The following is an 18,901-nucleotide window of genomic DNA, read 5'->3' as shown; positions in this document are numbered from 1 at the left end:
AGCTTCAATAGCCTATCAAAAATGCGCATGAATGTGTGTAATGTACAAAAATGTACATTCAATAGAGGAAATCAAAAGATTGGATTCCAAGCGTGGTCCTTTTGATCACGCTCTGGGGCATTGAGCATGGGACATCTCAGAATAGACGCTTCCCATTCTCTACCTTCATCTCCGACATCACGACAATCTAACCCTTGTTCTCCGTGCCCTTGCCATGGAAGCATGGAACCGGCCTTTGCAGTGCTCTTATGTGATTTGTTTCCATTAGGTTTGTACCCTCGAGTGCAAAATGGACAAGACATGAGAGAAGAAGCTCCTTGTTTGCAGCCAAGCAAACACTTTATGGTCTTCAAATCCCCACCTAAGTGCCACTCCACATCATAACTACCAAAACCCTCAATCTCCAACTTCTGACCTGCAATTTGGGAGTGTATTACTTCTGTGATCCATGGAGTTCTCTCAAAAATCCATGAAAGTACTCCATTGGTCTCTTTGGGCACCTCAATAGCACCCAACCACCAAATGTCTTTCTCTGATTGCACGCTAAAAGATGGAGTAGGAGATGGCTCAATTGAATCCCTTCGCTTGGTTTGCAGAAGGGCCTCGTTCATTAGAGTGACACTTAGCCTCTCTAACCTTCGGCCTTTCACTATTTGACACTCATCGAGTTTCAGCACAAAAGCGACTTTTGTGCCAAGCACTACAAAATAAATAGTGCTAAGACCTTAAAATTCAGAGTTATAATAAGAATAATACCAAAGACAAAAGTAAAGTGTGTCACCTTCTTCAGGTAACTCGTAAAATCTAAGAATGGCTTCTTGAAGCCTTCTAAGTACCACGAAAATATTGTTCCACATTGTGTAAGGAAAGCCCTTCTCCGAAGGTCTTATGGATTGTTTCTTACCTTTTCCCCTTGTCTTTGTTGCGCACGAAGCATAAAGGGAAGTTGGCATTGTGTCCTCAATTTGTAGGTATGTCCCAATGCGGGAGAACACATCTTCGTTTGTGGCCTTCTTTGCGAGCTTGACCTTGTGAGGAACGGGAAATAGGTTTTCCACAATGCCATGTTCTTTGAGGGCATCCTTTAGGAGTTGGAAAATAGCCTGATAGGCTTTGGTGCTGATTCCAACCTCATCACAAGCTTGTTGAACGTCATCATCACTAACCACATTTCTTAATTTACGCATAAGGTCCTTGGTGACTGCATCCTTAATGTGCTTACCTCCAGGTGATTGTAAGATAGAAATCACGTCCTGGGTATTGAGACAACTAGTGAGAAGGTTGACTCAATCATCTTGGCTTGTTCCACCGCATGCCTCCTGGATGAAGTTTCTAGCAACAAATAAACATAAATGTTAGAAAATAGTGTGAAGTAAGAATGCATCATGCAAGTAAAGACCAAATCACCTTGTGGCTGTAACTCGTCGTTTGCGTGCTCCTCCCGAATGTGCAAGAGTTTCAATGGATGAATACGTGCGTTTGCGTTCCCTTGCACCAAGGGGTGTTTCTTTCAAGTATGTGATGGTGTTGGTAAGCTTCTGGATGTGGGACTCCTTTTCTTGCATTTGTTGTTCAAGAGTTTTAACTACCCTCTCCGAAGAGGCAACACTCTCTTGTAATGCCGTCCTCTTGAGGTGAAGAGCTTGACATTCGTGCATCCATATATGCAAAGAAGCACCTGCACCCATACACAACCGCTTGCAATAGCCTAACAAACCTGCTTCTCCCCTCCCAAGAAATTGAAGAAATGTGGAAAGGCTATTAAATGGTGGATGGAAGCGGCTTATAGGATCGTAAGGGTACAAATGGCCATCCACCCAAATGTCAACATTGGTCTCACAAGTGGTGCGACGTTCCTGTGATGACTTTTGATCACCTTCACTAGTGGTCTTCGGTGCAAATGCCGTGGGTAAGCGAATATGTATGCTTTTGGTGTGCGGAGTACATGGTGGTGGAAGCAAACCATTTGTGAAGTCCGTGAGCACCATGGAAGCTGTTGCGTGAGGAAGCAAATGAGGAAGATGGGAGGAGAGAAGGATGGAGGGGGGGGAGGGAGAGATTGGGAAGGAGGAGGAAGGTAGGGGTAGGGAGGGAGAGGAGAGGAAGAGAGAGAGAGAGGAGGGAGGAGGGAGGAGAGAGGAGGAGGAGAGAACAAAATGTTTATTACTTTTTGGGAGAAAAGAGTTTTGAAAAAATGGACTTTCTAAGCTTGTGGGTTAAAAAATGGGTCAAAAAATGATTTTTGGATATGTATATATGTTGGGAGGGAGTTTTAAGTTAGAAACAAGTAAAAATGATTTGTTTTTTAAAAAGTCAAATTTTGTCTCTTTGTGACCCAAGTTTTTGCTAATGTGGATACACCCCTATGCTTCCTTCACTTTAAAAAAAGCTAGAGAGAGAAAGTAACCCTTTAGGTCCACATCTTACATTTGTCTTAAAAAAAGGCTAGAAAAGCCTACTCAAAACTACCTTCTTCAATTCCTTTGCCCCCTAAATCCCACATAACATTAGCCTTAATCCCTAAAAATTAGGATTCCTTACAAGGCCCATGCAAGGTTGATATTTCTCCTAATGATGGATGCAAGGCATACAATTAAAGGATAACCTAAACCTTGTCAGTGCTTACAATTCTTCCCTAGAGTAAGCAAATGTACAAATGTTTAAAATGAACAAACGTTTTGTCTTATAAGACTCTCTTTTTCTTTATTGTGCACAAAAATGAAGTAGTATGCATGCTTAGATCAAGTTTGCGGAGACGACGTCTCCCAAACACCAAGTAGAGCTTGTCGCTCTACTATGGAAGATGATAGGACTAATGTGCAGACATGCTTGCGGTAGTCTCAGGCTCTCAAGCGCCAAATGGACTAATCATCCATTGTGGAATGATGTTGTAGGGTAACATAGGGATCCTCTACTCGCTAAGAAAAGGACTAATGAATATGCTTTATCTTCTCTACCCCATAATCGAGGACGACTATGATTTCAAGAAAGAGGTAATGTCATAATAATCAATATCTAATTCTCCTAAATGATTTTCTCATGTTAAACTGATCATTTAATATGGGGAAGTGCCAGGGGAGAAAAAGCTAGAATATTGGTTAAGCTAGCAGACCGACCACAGTAGGGATCTAGAGGAGGGAAAATAGGGATCCAAAGGGGGGGCCATCTGTAAAAGAGCCATGTGCAACAATGGGCTTAAAAGACCATAAGGTTCAGCCCATTAAGACTTCCAAAATGCTAACGTTCCAAAATTGAAAGGTTGTGTCCAAAGGTCAAACATTGGGGGAATTGGATGCTTTGTGTGTGTCCCAAAAGTCTTTAGCAATCCCTACATAGGAGGGGGTGAGCCTTGCAAGTAGGGGATGAGAGAGAAACACACACACACATACACACGCATGCACACACACACACACACACACACACACACACACACACACACACACACACACACACACACACACACACACACAAGCTCCCTTTACACAAATGGAATGAGGGACACATGTCAGCTCCCTAGCCCAGATGCCCACAAGGTGTACCCAATTCCTATTGGATGGCCTTGGAGGTGGACCAATGAGAATTAGGCTAGAGTAAATCTAGTTTAATTAATTTAAAAACACTTAATAAAATAACCAATAAGAATTAAGCTCTCTATAAGACTATTGGACAGTCTGCCAAGGGGAACAATGAGCATTCAGCAGCCCAATGGCTTGCCTAATTCCTATTGGCTAGGAGGCAAAGGGGTCCAATGAGAGTTTAGTTGAATTAAATAATTACCTAAATCTCTCACAAAAGGGGAAAGGGGGACACATGTCAGAAGGATATCACGTATGCTGCTTAATTACCATTGGCTAAGCCTGGGGAGGTCCAATAAGATGCTAGCAAGAGCAAATAGCAAGAGGGGTCAACCAAGAGAGAGAGGGGGCTGATTTTTGCAAGGCATTATCACACTCACACACTCACACAATCTCATGTGTGAAGTAAAGAAGGCTCTCTCTCCTTCTCAAGATTTAATGGAAAGCTTATCACCTACTCCAAGCTTGTGAGAAGGAAGGCCTACACCAACAACTTTTGGCTTTATGATGCAAATCCAACCAAGAGCCAAGCTTCATTGCATGCTCATCTCCTCTAACATGTTAATTACTAAGCTAAGCTATGCTAATATGAGTGATTATGTGAGGAGATGTACATCTTTCTCATAAGAATACTCCTTCTTCCTCTCAATCTACTCTCATACCCCGCTAGCTCTCACCATCTTTGAAGGTGTGTGAGGTCTTGGGTCTGAGACCGTGAGGGAATTGATGTTGTGTTTGATAAGTGTTTTTCTTAGTGCATGAAGTTTCCATCTTCATTGCACTAGCTAGTATTGAAGGAACACAAGAAATTGTATTGTAAAATGTCTCTCTTGATGGGAGAAACCATAATACAAAGCCTTTTGGAGGGGGGACCGGCTGCATGCAAATCCGGTCCTCAACTGTTTTCAATTGCTTAATTTCTCTCTCTTTTAAAGTATTGTTCATCATCTATCTAACTAGGTGTTATGCTTTTTATTGCTCTCTCCACCCAAGCACTCTTGTTATTCTTATTAGGAAGCTATTATTATGAAATGCTCACTATGTTCATGCTATTTTCCGCTACACACAAGTTACTGGACCATTAAATGTTTCATTGGTATCAGAGCACAAGGTTTCTCTTTTCTTGCTCAAGAATGGAGGTCCTCAAGCTAGCTATAAATGGTTGGTACTATTAATTGCATGTGAGTAAGTAGAATAGGGATTTTTTAGCCTTGCAGTGCGCTTGCCTTTGTGTAGTTAACGGGGCATCACCGTCGAGAGATATGGTCTTAATAGTGGAGTGCTACGGGGCTTGCCTACGGATTAACCATTATTGAGCTATTAGAAGCTTGACAGGAGTTGGTGCTGTTTTGGTGTTGAACGACCCCCTCTTCTATTCCTTGCAATTAATGGTATTCGAGCCACGGGTACAGTAGCTTGAGTGCTTTTTCTAAAGGGGTAAAGAGGAGTAGCAACTAGGGCTTGAAGTGCCAAATTACACCTAAAAAGTTTACACCTAAAAAGTTTACACCTAAAAGTTGTTAGAATGGCTGAGAATAGTAAAGAGAGTGAAATTAATGTTGATAACTTTGATTTTGCTAATGAGCAAGCTACTAATGAGCAAGCTACTAATGATGCCCCGATGCTTGTTAACTATCTTGTTTCTAGGCTTCAACAAGCCATGGGCAATCCATCCCTCCAAAGTGAAAGGCAACGGTAGCTTCATTCTCATGGGATTCTCCAAGCTCCCCACCATGACGAGAGAACACCTAGGAAGCCTCCTTGCGAGACCTCCAAAAGAAGTCTCTCTCTGATTCGGGAAGAAGAAGAGCATCCCTATGAAGGGCTCGAAAAGTAGCTCCTTGACGATGCATCTCCTTCTCAAAGGAGAATTCAGGAGCGTCCACCGAAGGAACGAGAAAGAAGTGAGTCTTCCGCCACCTCGGCGGAGATGGCTGCACGAAGACGGCGGGTTAAACGCTCTCCATCACCTCCAAAATGGAGAAGACCATCGCATACTTCTCCAAACCATACTTGAAAGAGGGATGACAAAAACCAAGAGAAGAAAAAGGCAAGAAAGAGGACACCCTCTTCTCCATCTTCTACATCCTCTTTCTCTTATGAAAGTGATGGTGAAGACAAAGAAGATCAAGGAAAGAAAAAGGTGAGAAAGAGGTGCAACCTTTGAACCATAAAAAAGAAGAGCCATAGGAAATCCTAAGCCGCGTGGAAGAGGTCATCCAAGCTCAAGAAGTTCAAAGAGGGAGGGAAGAGCATCTCTTTCCTTACCTACGATGGCACTTTTGGTGCTACAGACAAAGTCTTGGCCTTTATCCAACAATTCAATGCGGCGTTCGGAGATGAGGGCTTCACGGAGTCCTCTAAACTATGCCATGTAGCTATGCACTTTCAAAAGTCCGCCAGACAATGGTGGTCTAGCCTATGGGCCAATGATGAAGCTCCACGAACATGGAAAGCTTTAAGGGCTTCCATTGTAAAGAATTTTTTTGCCAACGAGGCCAAAGACAAAGTACTCACCGAATGGTGAAGCTTGAAGCTCTCTCCCTATGAATCCATCCACAAATATGTAGACAAGTTGTAAGACCTACAACTCAAAGCCACTGTCTTCAAAAAGTTGGATTTTGGAGAGCAAAAGCAACAATTTTATGCGGGCTTAACTGGAGAAATGGTGGAGTATGTCAAATCCCAAAGGCCACACACCATATCGGCGGTAATACATCATATTATGGTGGCATCTCGAATCAATTTCCAAACAGGGATAAGAGAAATTCTAAGCCCCCTAAAAACAAGGATTCCAAAGAGCCTAAGGGGAAGGACAATGTCCAAAAGTCTCCTAAGGGAAATTCCAACAAAGCTAAGGAGAAGGGAGTTTACAAAGGCAAAAAAAAACTCTCTCCTGAAGAGCTTGAGCGTTATCGCAAGGATAACCAGTGTTTCAAGTGCAGCAAACAAGGGCATGCGTATCGCGCTTGTCCTCAAAAGAACAACCACCATGATTCTCCTAGAGCTACCTTGGTCAAAATCCAAGAGGAGGAAACTCACCACAAAGGATCTTCTCTATGCCATGCTTGGGGAAAGGTAAGAGAACATGATGCTTTTATTCTCTTTGACCCTGGTTCTACTCATAATTTTATATCTATAGAGTTGGCCACCAAGCTAGGCATACAAGCCTACGAGATGGGAGATGTCCTACCCGTAGACGGTGCTTTCAAGGGGCAAGAAGCTTCAGCCACTCCCTTAATCGGGAAATTGAAGCTCCATGTCCAAAGCTATGTGGACAAATAGGACTTCTTTATCTCCCCTCTCAAGCATGAGGATGTAATCCTAGGGGCACCATGGTTTGATCACATGGATGCCAATGTTAATTCCCTGAAAGGAGAATCTCCTTTAAGTTCAGGGAAAAAGATATGTATATAGATGCTAAGGAAATGGGTAACACTATGCCCATTGTACATACTCAAGCTTTCAACAAGTCAATAAAGAGCTCTATTTCCGTGTATATGATTTTTGTTCAAGATTCTCAAAATGAACCTAATGTTTTAGCAAAAGAAAATATACACAACCAAAAGGAATTAGAGTTATCCAATTCTCTCAAGGGGTTTCAAGATGTCTTTATTGACGACATCCCTTGTGAGCTACCTCCTAAACGAGGTAATGATGACCATGCAATTGAACTTCTTCCAGGAAGTTCACCACCTAACAAACCTCCTTATAGAGTTTCTCAAGCTCAACAAGAGGAGATTATGCGGCAAGTGCATGAGTTAGTTGAGAAGGGCATGGTTAAGCCTAGCTCATCTCCATTTTGTTCTCCTCTGCTACTAGTGCAAAAGAAAGACGACACATATTGTATGTGTGTGGACTATGGAGCACTAATTAGGATCACTATCAAGAATAGGTTTCCCTTTCCACGGGTAGAAGACCTATTTGATAAGCTACAAGGCTCCACCTATTCAGTAGGATTGACCTAAAAAGTGGCTATCATCAAATAAGGATAGTCGATCAAGACATTGTTAAGACCGCATTTCACACTACGTTTGGTCTTTATGAATAGAGTGTCATGCCTTTTGGCTTGACCAATGCACCAGCCACATTCAACCGCTTGATGTAGAAGCTATTCAGGCCTCACCAAACCTTTACTAGAGTGTTCTTTTATGATATCATCATCTACTCTAATTCATTAGACGAACACAAGAAACACCTCCACTAATATTTCAAGTTCTAAGAGAGAATATACTTTATGTTAATCGAAAGAAAAGTGAATTTTTCTTACAAGAGATTTAGTATTTAGGTCACATTATCTCTGAAGATGGCATCCAAATGGATCCATCAAAGTTAGAGGTAATAAAAGGATGGCCTAAACCAACGAATCTTCATGAGTTAAGAAGCTTTATAGGTATGTGTGGATACTATAGAAGCTTCATAGAAAAGTTCTCACTAATAGCAGGACCATTAGATTACCTAACAAAGAAAAACGTTAGGTACACATGGTCTGCTAAGGAGAACAATGCTTTCGAAAAGCTTATCGCTCAACATGTGATTACACTACCGGATCTCTCAAAGCCATTTGAGGTCCAATGTGATGCTTGTGGTGATTGCCTTGGAGTTGTTTTGCTTCAAGAAGGGCATGCCATAGGATATGAAAGTCGAAGGCTCGACCCTGTTGAGCAAGCTCTAGGCATATATGAAAAGGAGCTCCTTGCAATTCTACATGCCTTAGACTCATGGAAGCACTATTATTGGGAACTCCTTTCATTTTGCAAACGGATCACCAAAGTCTTAAGTACTTCATGAAGCAGACCAAGCTCTCCGAGAAACAAATGAGGTGGAAAAATTTCCTTTCGCAATTCCATTTTCATATTGCTCACATTGATGGCAAGCATAATCAAGTAGCTGCACTCTGATCAAGACGGCCGAGAGTGAATGCGGTTTCCATAGCAACTCACAATGATCTACCTTCTATGATAGATGAGTATGCTATTGATCCTCATTTTAAAGATGTGATTTCAGCCCTTGCACTAGGGAAGAAAGAGGAACCATTTACTTTACAAGATGGTTATCTTCTCTACGGCAATAGACTATGTGTTAATAGCTCACTACGTGAGAAAGTAATGTATGAATCTCATGCTCCTCCTTATGCAGGGCATAGAGGGATTCAGTCTACCCTAAAGGGGATTGAAACATATTTCTATTGGCCTACCATGAAAGCAAACATACAAGAGTATGTTTCTAAATGTGTGGTATGCCAAAAGACAAAGTTTGATAGAGGGAAGCAACTTGGATTGCTTCAACCTTTGCCAATCTCTAATTCACCATGGGAGAGCATATCCATGGATTTTATCTTTGGATTGCCTAAGTCTATCCATGGGAATACGGGAATATGGACGATAGTAGACAGGGTCAATAAACAAGCTCATTTTACACCTCTCAAAAAGACTATCAAAGCCCATCAAATGGCAACCCTCTTCATTTCACAAATCTTCAAGTACCATGGCTTGCCAATGTCCATGGTGTCTGATAGAGATCCTAGAATGAACAGTTATTTCTTGAAGGGTCTTTTTGAGAATTTAGGAACAAGGCTAAACTTCTCTTTGGCCTATCATCCGCAAACGGATGGCCAAAGTGAAATAGCTAACCTAACAATTCTCGATCTACTAAAAGCCTATGTAACGGAAGTAGATCAAAGATTCCAATGGGAGAAGTACTTACCCTTAGTGGAGTATGCCTACAATAACATTGTACATACTTCCACGGAAAAAGCACCTTTTGAGGTAATTGAGGGAAGATCAAAAAGTCCCTTGCTACATAAGGTACACGGGAAGATCTTCGCTGCAATTGATCTCTATATCTCACAGCAAAGGCAAAAGGCTGTTGCTGACAAGCACAGAAGAGCCCAAGCCTTTAAGGAAAATGATTGGGTCTTATTAAAATTTCCCAAGGCTCGATTAAGGCACACAACGGGCAAGGATCCTATGGGACATTAAAAGTACTATGCTAAGTTAGAAAAAAGGTACTATGGTCCTTTCCAGATTCTAAGGCCAATCAATGAGATGGCCTATCAACTCAAGTTGCCCAGTCATTGGCTCATACACAATGCTTTCCATGTGAGCGTACTAAAGCCTTACAAAGGAGAGCCACCTCAAGAACCAACTATTGAAGACCCACCACAGATCGAGGACCAAGAAGAGGTGTTGCAGCCCGAGTCCGTTCTCCGACAAGAAGACAAGGTACTAAGAGGCGGTAAGACTATCCAACGATATCTTATTAAGTTTAAGAATTATCCTTTTGAAGATGCTAGATGGATGCAAGGCATACAATTAAAGATAGCCTAAACCTTGTCAATGCTTACAATGCTTCCCTAGAGTAAGCAAATGTACAAATGTTTATAATGAACAAAGGTTTTGTCTTATAAGTCTCTTTTTCTTTATTGTGCACAAAAATGAAGTAGTATGCATGCTTAGATCAAGTTTGAGGAGACAAAGTCTCCCGAACACCAAGTAGAGCTTGTCACTCTAATACGGAAGATGATAGGACTAATGTGCAGACATGCTTGCGACAGCCTCAGGCTCTCAAGCGCCAAATGGACTAGTTATCCATTGTGGAATGATGTCGTAGGGTAACATAGGGATCCTCTACCCGCTAAGAAAAGGACTAATGAATATGCTTTATCTTCTGTAACCCATAATCGAGGACGACTATGATTTCAAGAGAGAGGTAATGTCACAATAATCAATATCTAATTCTCCTAAATGATTTTCTCATGTTAAACTGATCATTTAATATGGGGAAGTGCCAGGGGAGAAAAAGCTAGAATATTGGTTAAGCTAGCAGACCGGCCACAGTAGGGATCCAAAGGAGGGAAAATAGGGATCCAAAGGGGGGGCCATCTGCAAAAGAGCCATGTGCAACAATGGGCTAAAAAGACCCTAAGGTTCAGCCCATTAAGACTTCCAAAATGCTAAGGTTTCAAAATTCAAAGGTTGTGTCCAAAGGTCAACCATAGGGGAATTGGATGCTTTGTGTGTGTCCAAAAAAGTCTTTACACATCCCTACATAGGAGGGGAAGAGCCTAGCTTGTAGGGGACGAGAGAGAAAGCCACACACACACACACAAGCTCCCGTTACACAAAGGGAATGAGGGACACATGTCACCTTCCTAGGCCAGATGTCCACAAGGTGTACTCAATTCCTATTGGATGGCCTTGGAGGTGGACCAATGAGAATTAGGCTAGAGTAAATCTAGTTAAATTAATTTAAAAAACACTTAATAAAAGAACCAATGAGAATTAAGTCCTCTAGAAGACTATTGGACAGTCTCCCAAGGGGTCCAATGAGCATTCAACAGCCCAATGGCTTGCCTGATTCCTATTGGCCAGGAGGCAAAGGGGTCCAATGAGAGTTTAGTTGAATTATTAAATTACCTAAATCTCTCACAAAAGGGAAAAGGGGGACACATGTTAGAAGGCTATCACTTATGCTGCTTAATTGTCATTGGCTAGCCCTAGGGAGGTCCAATGAGAGAATAGCAAGAGCAAATAGCAAGAGGGGTCGCCCAAGAGAGAGAGGGGGCTGATTTTTGCAAGGCATTATCACACACACACTCACACAATCTCATGTGTGAAGTAAAGAAGACTCTCTCTCTCCTTCTCAAGATTTAATGGAAAGCTTACCACCTACTCCAAGCTTGTGAGAAGGGAGGCCTAGACCAACAACTCTAGGATTTGTGATGCAAATCCAACCAACAGCCAAGCTTCAATGCATGCTCATCTCCTCTACCATGCTAATTACTAAGCTAAGCTATGCTCATATGAGTGATTATATGAGGAGATGTACATCTTTCTTGTAAGAATACTCCTACTTCCTCTCAATCTACTCTCATACCCTGCTAGTTCTCACCATCTTCGAAGGTGTGTGAGGTCTTGGGTCTGAGACCGGGGATAATTGATGTTGTGTTTGCTAAGTGTTTTGCTTAGTGCATGAAGCTTTCATCTTCATTGCACTAGCTAGTCTTGAAGGAACACAAAGAATTGTATTGTACAATGTCTCTGTTGAGAGAGAAACCATAATACAAAGCCTTTTGGAGGGGGGACTGGCTCCATGAAAATCCGGTCCTCAACTGTTGTCAATAGATTAATTTCTCTCTCTTTTGAAAGTATTGTTCATGCTATCTAACTAGGTGTTATGCTTTTTGTTGCTCTCTCCACCAAAGCACTCTTGTGATTCTCATTAGGAATCTATTCTAATGAAATGCCCACTATGTTCATGCTAATTTCCGCTACACACAAGTTTTTAGGCCATTAAATGTTACATTGGTATCAGAGCACAAGGTTTCTCTTTCCTTGATCAACAAGGGAGGTCCTCAAGCTAGCTATAAATGGTTGGTATTATTAATTGCTTGTGAGTAAGGAGAATAGGGATTTTTCAGCCTTGCAGTGCGCCTGCCTTCCTGCAGTTAACGGGGCATCACCGTCGAGAGCTATGGTCTTAATAGTGGAGTCCTATGGGGCTTGCCTACGGCTTAACCACTATTGAGCTATTAGAAGCTTGACAGGAGCCGGTGCTGTTTTGGTGTTGAACGACCCTCTCTTCTATTCCTTGTAATTAATGGTATTCGAGCCACGGGTACAGTAGCTTGAGTGCTTTTTCTAAAGGGGTAAAGAGGAGTAGCAACTAGGGCTTGAAGCGCAAAGTACACCTAAAAAGTTTACACCTAAAAGCTGTTAGAATGGCTGACAATAGTAAAGAGAGTGAAATTAATGTTTATAACTTTGATTTTGCTAATGAGCAAGCTACTAATGATGCTCCGATGCTTGTCAACTATCTTGTTTCTAGGCTTCAACAAGCCATGGGCAATCCATCTCTCCAAAGTGAAGTGCAACGGCAGCTTCGTGCTCATGGGATTCTCCAAGCTCATCACCATGATGAGAGAACACCTAGGAAGCCTCCTTGTGAGACGTCCAGAAGAGGTCTCTCTCCGATTCGGGAAGAAGAAGAGAATCCATACGAAGGGATCAATTATTTACTTCTTGATGATGCATCTCCTTCCCAAAGGAGAACTCAAGAGCCCCCACCGAAGGAACGAGAAAGAAGTGAGTCTCCCGCCACCTCGGCAAAGATGGCTCCACGAAGACGGCGGGCTAAACGTTTTCCATCACCACCAAAGCGGAGAAGACCATCGGAGCCTTCTCCACACCATAATTCAAAGAGGGATGATAAAAAGCAAGAGAAGAAAAAGGAGAGAAAGAGGACACCCTCTTCTCCATCTTCTTCATCCTCTTCCTCTTATGAAAGTGATGGTGAAGACAACGAAGATCAAGACAAGAAAAAGGCGAGAAAGAGGTCACCCTCTTCTCCACCTTCTTCAAATTCATCACCTTCTGAAGAAAGTGATGGTGCAACCTTTGAACCATCAAAAAGAAGAGGCCATAGGAAATCCTATGCCGCATGGAAGAGGTCGTCCAAGCTGAAGAAGTTCAAAGAGGGAGGGAAGAGCATCTCTTTCCTTATCTATTTGGTGCTATGGACAAAGTCTTGGCCTTTATCCAATAGTTTGATGCGGCGTTTGGAGATGAGGGATTCATGGAGTTCTCTAAGCTATTGCATGTAGCTATGCACTTTTAAAAGTCCACCAGGCAATGGTGGTCTAGCCTACGAGCGAACGGTGAAGCTCCGCGAACATGGAAAGCTTTAAGAGCTTCCATTATGAAGCAGTTTTTGGCCACCGATGCCAAAGACAAAGTACTCACCGAATGGCGAAGCTTAAAGCTCTCTCCCTATGAATCCATCCACAAATATGTAGACAAGTTTTGGGACCTACAACTCAAAGCCACCGTCTTCAAAAAGTTCGTTTTGCAGAGCAAAACCAACAATTTTGTGCAGGCTTAACTGAAGAAATGGCGGAGTATGTCAACTACCAAAGGCCACGTACCATATCGGCGGTAATACACCATACTATGGTGGCCTCTCGAATCAATTTCCAAACGGGGGCTCAAAAAAATAATAAGCCCACGGAAAACAAGGGTTCCAACGAGCCTAAGGGGAAGGACAATGTCCAAAAGTCTCCTAAGTGCAACTCCAACAAAGCTAAAGAGAAGGGAGTTTACAAAGGTAAAAACAAACTCTCTCCTGAAGAGCTTGAGCGCTATCGCAAGGATAACCGGTGTTTCAAGTGCGGCGAACAAGGGCATGTGTACCGCGCTTGTCCCCAAAAGAACAACCGCCAAGATCCTCCTAGAGCTACCTTGGTTGAAATCCAAGAGAAGGAGACTCACCAAACTCACCACAAAGGATCTCCTCTATGCCATGCTTGGGGAAAGGTAAGAGAACATGATGCTTTTATTATCTTTGACCCTGGTTCTACTCACAATTTTATATCTATAGAGTTGGCCACCAAGCTAGGCATACAAGCCTACGAGATGGGAGATGTCCTACCCACAGACAATGCTTTCAAGGGGCAAGAAGCTTTAGTCACTCCCTTAATCGGGAAATTGAGGCTTCATGTCCAAAGCTATGTGGACAAAGAGGACTTCTTTATCTCTCCTCTCAAGCATGAGGATGTAATCCTAGGGGCACCATGGTTTGACCACCTGGTTGCCAATGTTAAATTCCCTGAAAGGAGAATCTCCTTTAAGTTCAGGGAAAAAGACATGTATATAGATGCTAAGGAAATGGGTAACACTATTCCCATTGTACATACACCAGCTTTCAACAAGTCAATAAAGAGCTCTATTTCCGTGTACATGATTCTTGTTAAAGATTCTAAAAATGAACCTAATGCTTTAGCAAAAGAAAATAAAAGCAACCAAAAGGAATTAGAGTTATCCAATTTTCTCAAGGGGTTTCAAGATGTTTTTATTGAAGACATCCCTTGTGAACTACCTCCTAAACGAGGTAATGATGACCATGCAATTGAAATTCTTCCAGGAAGTTCACCGCCTAACAAACCTCCTTATAGAGTTTCTCAAGCTCAACAAGAGGAGATTATGCTGCAAGTGCATGAGTTAGTTGAGAAGGGCATGGTTAGGCCTAGCTCATCTCCATTTTGCTCACCTGTGCTATTAGTGAAAAAGCAAGATGGCACATATCGTATGTGTGTCGACTATAGAGCACTAAATAGGATCACTATCAAGAATAGGTTTCCCGTTCCATGGGTAGAAGAACTATTTGATAAGCTACAAGGATCGACCTACATCAGTACGATTGACGTAAAAAGTGGCTATCATAAAATAAGGATAGTTGATCAAGACATTGTAAAGACCACATTTCGCACCACATTTGGTCTTTACGAATACATTGTCATGCCTTTTGGCTTGACCAATGCACCAGTCACATTCGACCGCTTGATGGAGAAGCTGTTTAGGCCTCATCGAACCTTGTTTGATGATATTATCATCTACTCTAATTCATTAGACGAACACAAGCAAGACCTCGAGGTAATATTTCAAGTTTTAAGAGAGAATAAACTTTATGTTAATCTAAAGAAAAGTGAATTTTTCTTGCAAGAGATTCAGTATTTAGGTCACATTATCTCTCAAGATGGCATCCAAATGGATCCATCGAAATTAGAGGTAATAAAAGGATGCCCTAAAACAAGGAATCTTCATGAACTAAGAAACTTTATAGGTATGTGTGCATACTATAGACGCTTCATAGAAAAGTTCTCACAAATTGTGGGACCACTACATGACCTAACAAAGAAAAGCATTAGGTATACATGGTTTGCTAAGGAGAGCAATGCTTTCGAAAAGCTTATCTCTCAACCTGTGCTTACACTACCGGATCTCTCAAAACCATTTGAGGTCCAATGTGATGCTTGTGGTGATTGCCTTGGAGCTGTTTTGCTCCAAGAAGGGCATGACATAGGCTATGAAAGTCGAAGGCTCGACCCTGTTGAGCAAGCTGTAGGCATATATGAAAAGGAACTCCTTGCACTTCTACATGCCTTAGACTTATGGAAGCACTATTTATTGGGGACTCCTTTCATTCTGCGAACGGATCACCAAAGTCTTAAGTACTTCATGACGCAGACCAAGCTCTCCGACAAACAAATGAGGTGGGAAAATTTCCTTTTGAAATTTCATTTTCATATTGCTCACATTGCTAGCAAGCATAATCATGTAGCTTATGCACCCAAGACCTCACACACCTTCAAAGATGGTGAGAGATAGCATGGTATGTGAGTAGATTGAGAGGAAGTAGGAGTATTCTTACGAGAAAGATGTACATCTCCTCAAACAATCACTCATATTAGCATAGCTTAGCTTAGTAATTAGCATGGTAGAGGAGATGAGCATGCATTGAAGCTTGGCTGTTGGTTGGATTTGCATCACAGAGTTGTTGGTGTAGGCCTCCCTTCTCACAAGCTTGGAGTAGGTGGTAAGCTTTCCATTAAATCTTGAGAAGGAGAGAGAGTCTTCTTTACTTCACACATGAGATTGTGTGAGTATGTGTGTGATATTGCCTTGCAAAAATCAGCCCCCTCTCTCTCTTGGGCCACTCCTCTTGCTATTTGCTCTTGCTATTCTCGCATTGGACCTCCCTAGGGCTAGCCAATGACAATTAAGCAGCATAAGTGATAGCCTTTTGACATGTGTCCCCCTTTCCCCTTTTGTGAGAGCTTTAGGTAATTTAATAATTCAACTAAACTCTCATTGGACCCCTTTGCCTCCTGGCCAATAGGAATCAGGCAAGCCATTGGGCTGTTGAATGCTCATTGGACCCCTTGGTAGACTATCCAATAGTCTTCTAGAGGACTTAATTCTCATTGGTTCTTTTATTAAGTGTTTTTTAAATTAATTAAACTAGATTTACTCTAGCCTAATTCTCATTGGTCCACCTCGTAGGCCATCTAATAGGAATTGGGTACCCTTGTGGGCATCTGGCCTAGGGAGCTGACATGTGTCCCTCATTTCCTTTGTGTAAAGGGAGCTTGTGTGTGTGTGTTTGTGTGTGTGTGTGTGGATTTCTCTCTCATCTCCTACAAGCTAGGATCGCCCCCTCCTATGTAGGGATGTGTAAAGACTTTTTTGGACACACACAAAGCATCCAATTCCCCTATGGTTGACCTTTGGACACAACCTTTGAATTTTGGAACCTTAATGGGCTGAACCTTAGGGTCTTTTAAGCCCATTGTTGCACATGGCTCTTTTGCAGATGGCCCCCTTTTTGGATCCCTATTTTCCCTCCTTTGGATCCCTACTGTGGCCGGTCTGCTAGCTTAACCAATATTCTAGCTTTTTCTCCCCTGGCACTTCCCCATATTAAATGATCATTTTAACATGAGAAAATCATTTAGGAGAATTAGATATTGATTATTATGACATTACCTCTCTCTTGAAATCACAGTCGTCCTCGACTATGGTGTAGAGAAGATAAAGCATATTCATGAGTCCTTTTCTTAGCGGGTAGAGGATCCCTATGTTACCCTACGACATCATTCCACAATGGATGACTAGTCCATTTGGCGCTTGAGAGCCTGAGGCTTCCGCAAGCATGTCTGCACATTAGTCCTATCAATCTTCCATAGTAGAGTGACAAGATCTACTTGGTGTTTGGGAGACGTCGTCTCCGCAAACATGATCTAAGCATGCATACTACTTTATTTTTGTGCACAATAAAGAAAAAGAGAGTCTTATAAGACAAAAACTTTGTGGTAGAAGACCTATTTGATAAGCTGCAAGGATCGACCTACTTCAGTAGGATTGACCTAAAAAGTGGCTATCATGAAATAAGGATAGTTGATCAAGACATTGTAAAGACCGCATTTCGCACTACATTTGGTCTTTACGAATACATTGTCATGCCTTTTGGCTTGACCAATGCACTAGCCACATTCAATCGCTTGATGGAGAAGCTGTTCAAGCCTCATCGAACCTTCACTGGAGTGTTCTTTGATGATATTATCATCTACTCTAATTCATTAGATGAACACAAGCAACACCTCCAGGTAATATTTCAAGTTTTAAGAGAGAATAAACTTTATGTTAATCGAAAGAAAAGTGAATTTTTCTTGCAAGAGATTCAGTATTTGGGTCACATTATCTCTCAAGATGGCATCCAAATGGATCCATCGAAATTAGAGATAATAAAAGGATGGCCTAAACCAAGGAATCTTCATGAGTTAAGAAGCTTTATAGGTATGTGTGGATACTATAGACGCTTCATAGAAAAGTTCTCACTAATAGCAGGACCATTAGATTACCTAACAAAGAAAAACGTTAGGTACACATGGTCTGCCAAGGAGAAAAATGCTTTCGAAAAGCTTAAAGAAAAGCTTATCGCTCAACATGTGCTTACACTACCGGATCTCTCAAAGCCATTTGAGGTCCAATGTGATGCTTGTGGTGATTGCCTTGGAGCTTTTTTGCTCCAAGAAGGGCACGCCATAGGCTATGAAAGTCAAAGTCTCGACCTTGTTGAGCAAGCTCTAGGCATATATGAAAAGGAACTCCTTGCAGTTCTACATGCCTTAGACTCATGGAAGCACTATTTATTGGGGACTCCTTTCATTCTGCAAACGGATCACCAAAGTCTTAAGTACTTCATGACGTAGACCAAGCTCTCCGACAAACAAATGAGGTGGGAAAATTTCCTTTCGCAATTTCATTTTCATATTGCTCACATTGCTGGCAAGCATAATCAAGTAGCTGATGCACTCTCAAGACGGCCGAGAGTGAATGCGGTTTCCATAGCAACTCACAATGATCCATCTTCAATGATAGATGAGTATGCTATTGATCTCGATTTTAGAGATGTGATTTCAGCCTTTGCATTAGGGAAGAAAGAAGAACCATTTACTTTACAAGATGGTTATCTTCTCTATGACAATAGACTATGTGTTACTAACTCACTACGTGAGAAAGTAATATATGAATCTCATGCTCCACCTTATGCAGGGCATAGAGGGATCCAGTCTACCTTAAAGGGAACTGAAACATATTTCTATTGGCCTACCATGAAAGTGAACATACAAGAGTATGTTTCTAAATGTGTGGTATGCCAAAAGACAAAATTTGATAGAGGGAAGCAACTTGGATTGCTTCAACCCTTGCCAATCCCTAATTCACCATGGGGGAGAATATCCATGGATTTTATCTTTGGATTGCCTAAGTCTATCCATGGGAATACGGGAATATAGACGATAGTATACAGGTTCAGTAAACAAGCTCATTTTATACCTGTCAAAAAGACTATCAAAGCCCATCAAATGGCACCCCTCTTCATTTCACAAATTTTTAAGTAGCATGGCTTGCCAATGTCCATAGTGTCGGATAGAGATCCTAGAATGACCAGTAATTTCTGGAAGGGTCTCTTTGAGAAATTAGGGACAA

The sequence above is a fragment of the Adiantum capillus-veneris genome, chromosome 7, assembly GCF_014529385.1.
Source record: "Adiantum capillus-veneris isolate H3 chromosome 7, ASM1452938v2, whole genome shotgun sequence".
NCBI lineage: Eukaryota > Viridiplantae > Streptophyta > Polypodiopsida > Polypodiales > Pteridaceae > Adiantum > Adiantum capillus-veneris.
This window is presented reverse-complemented; position numbering follows the sequence as displayed.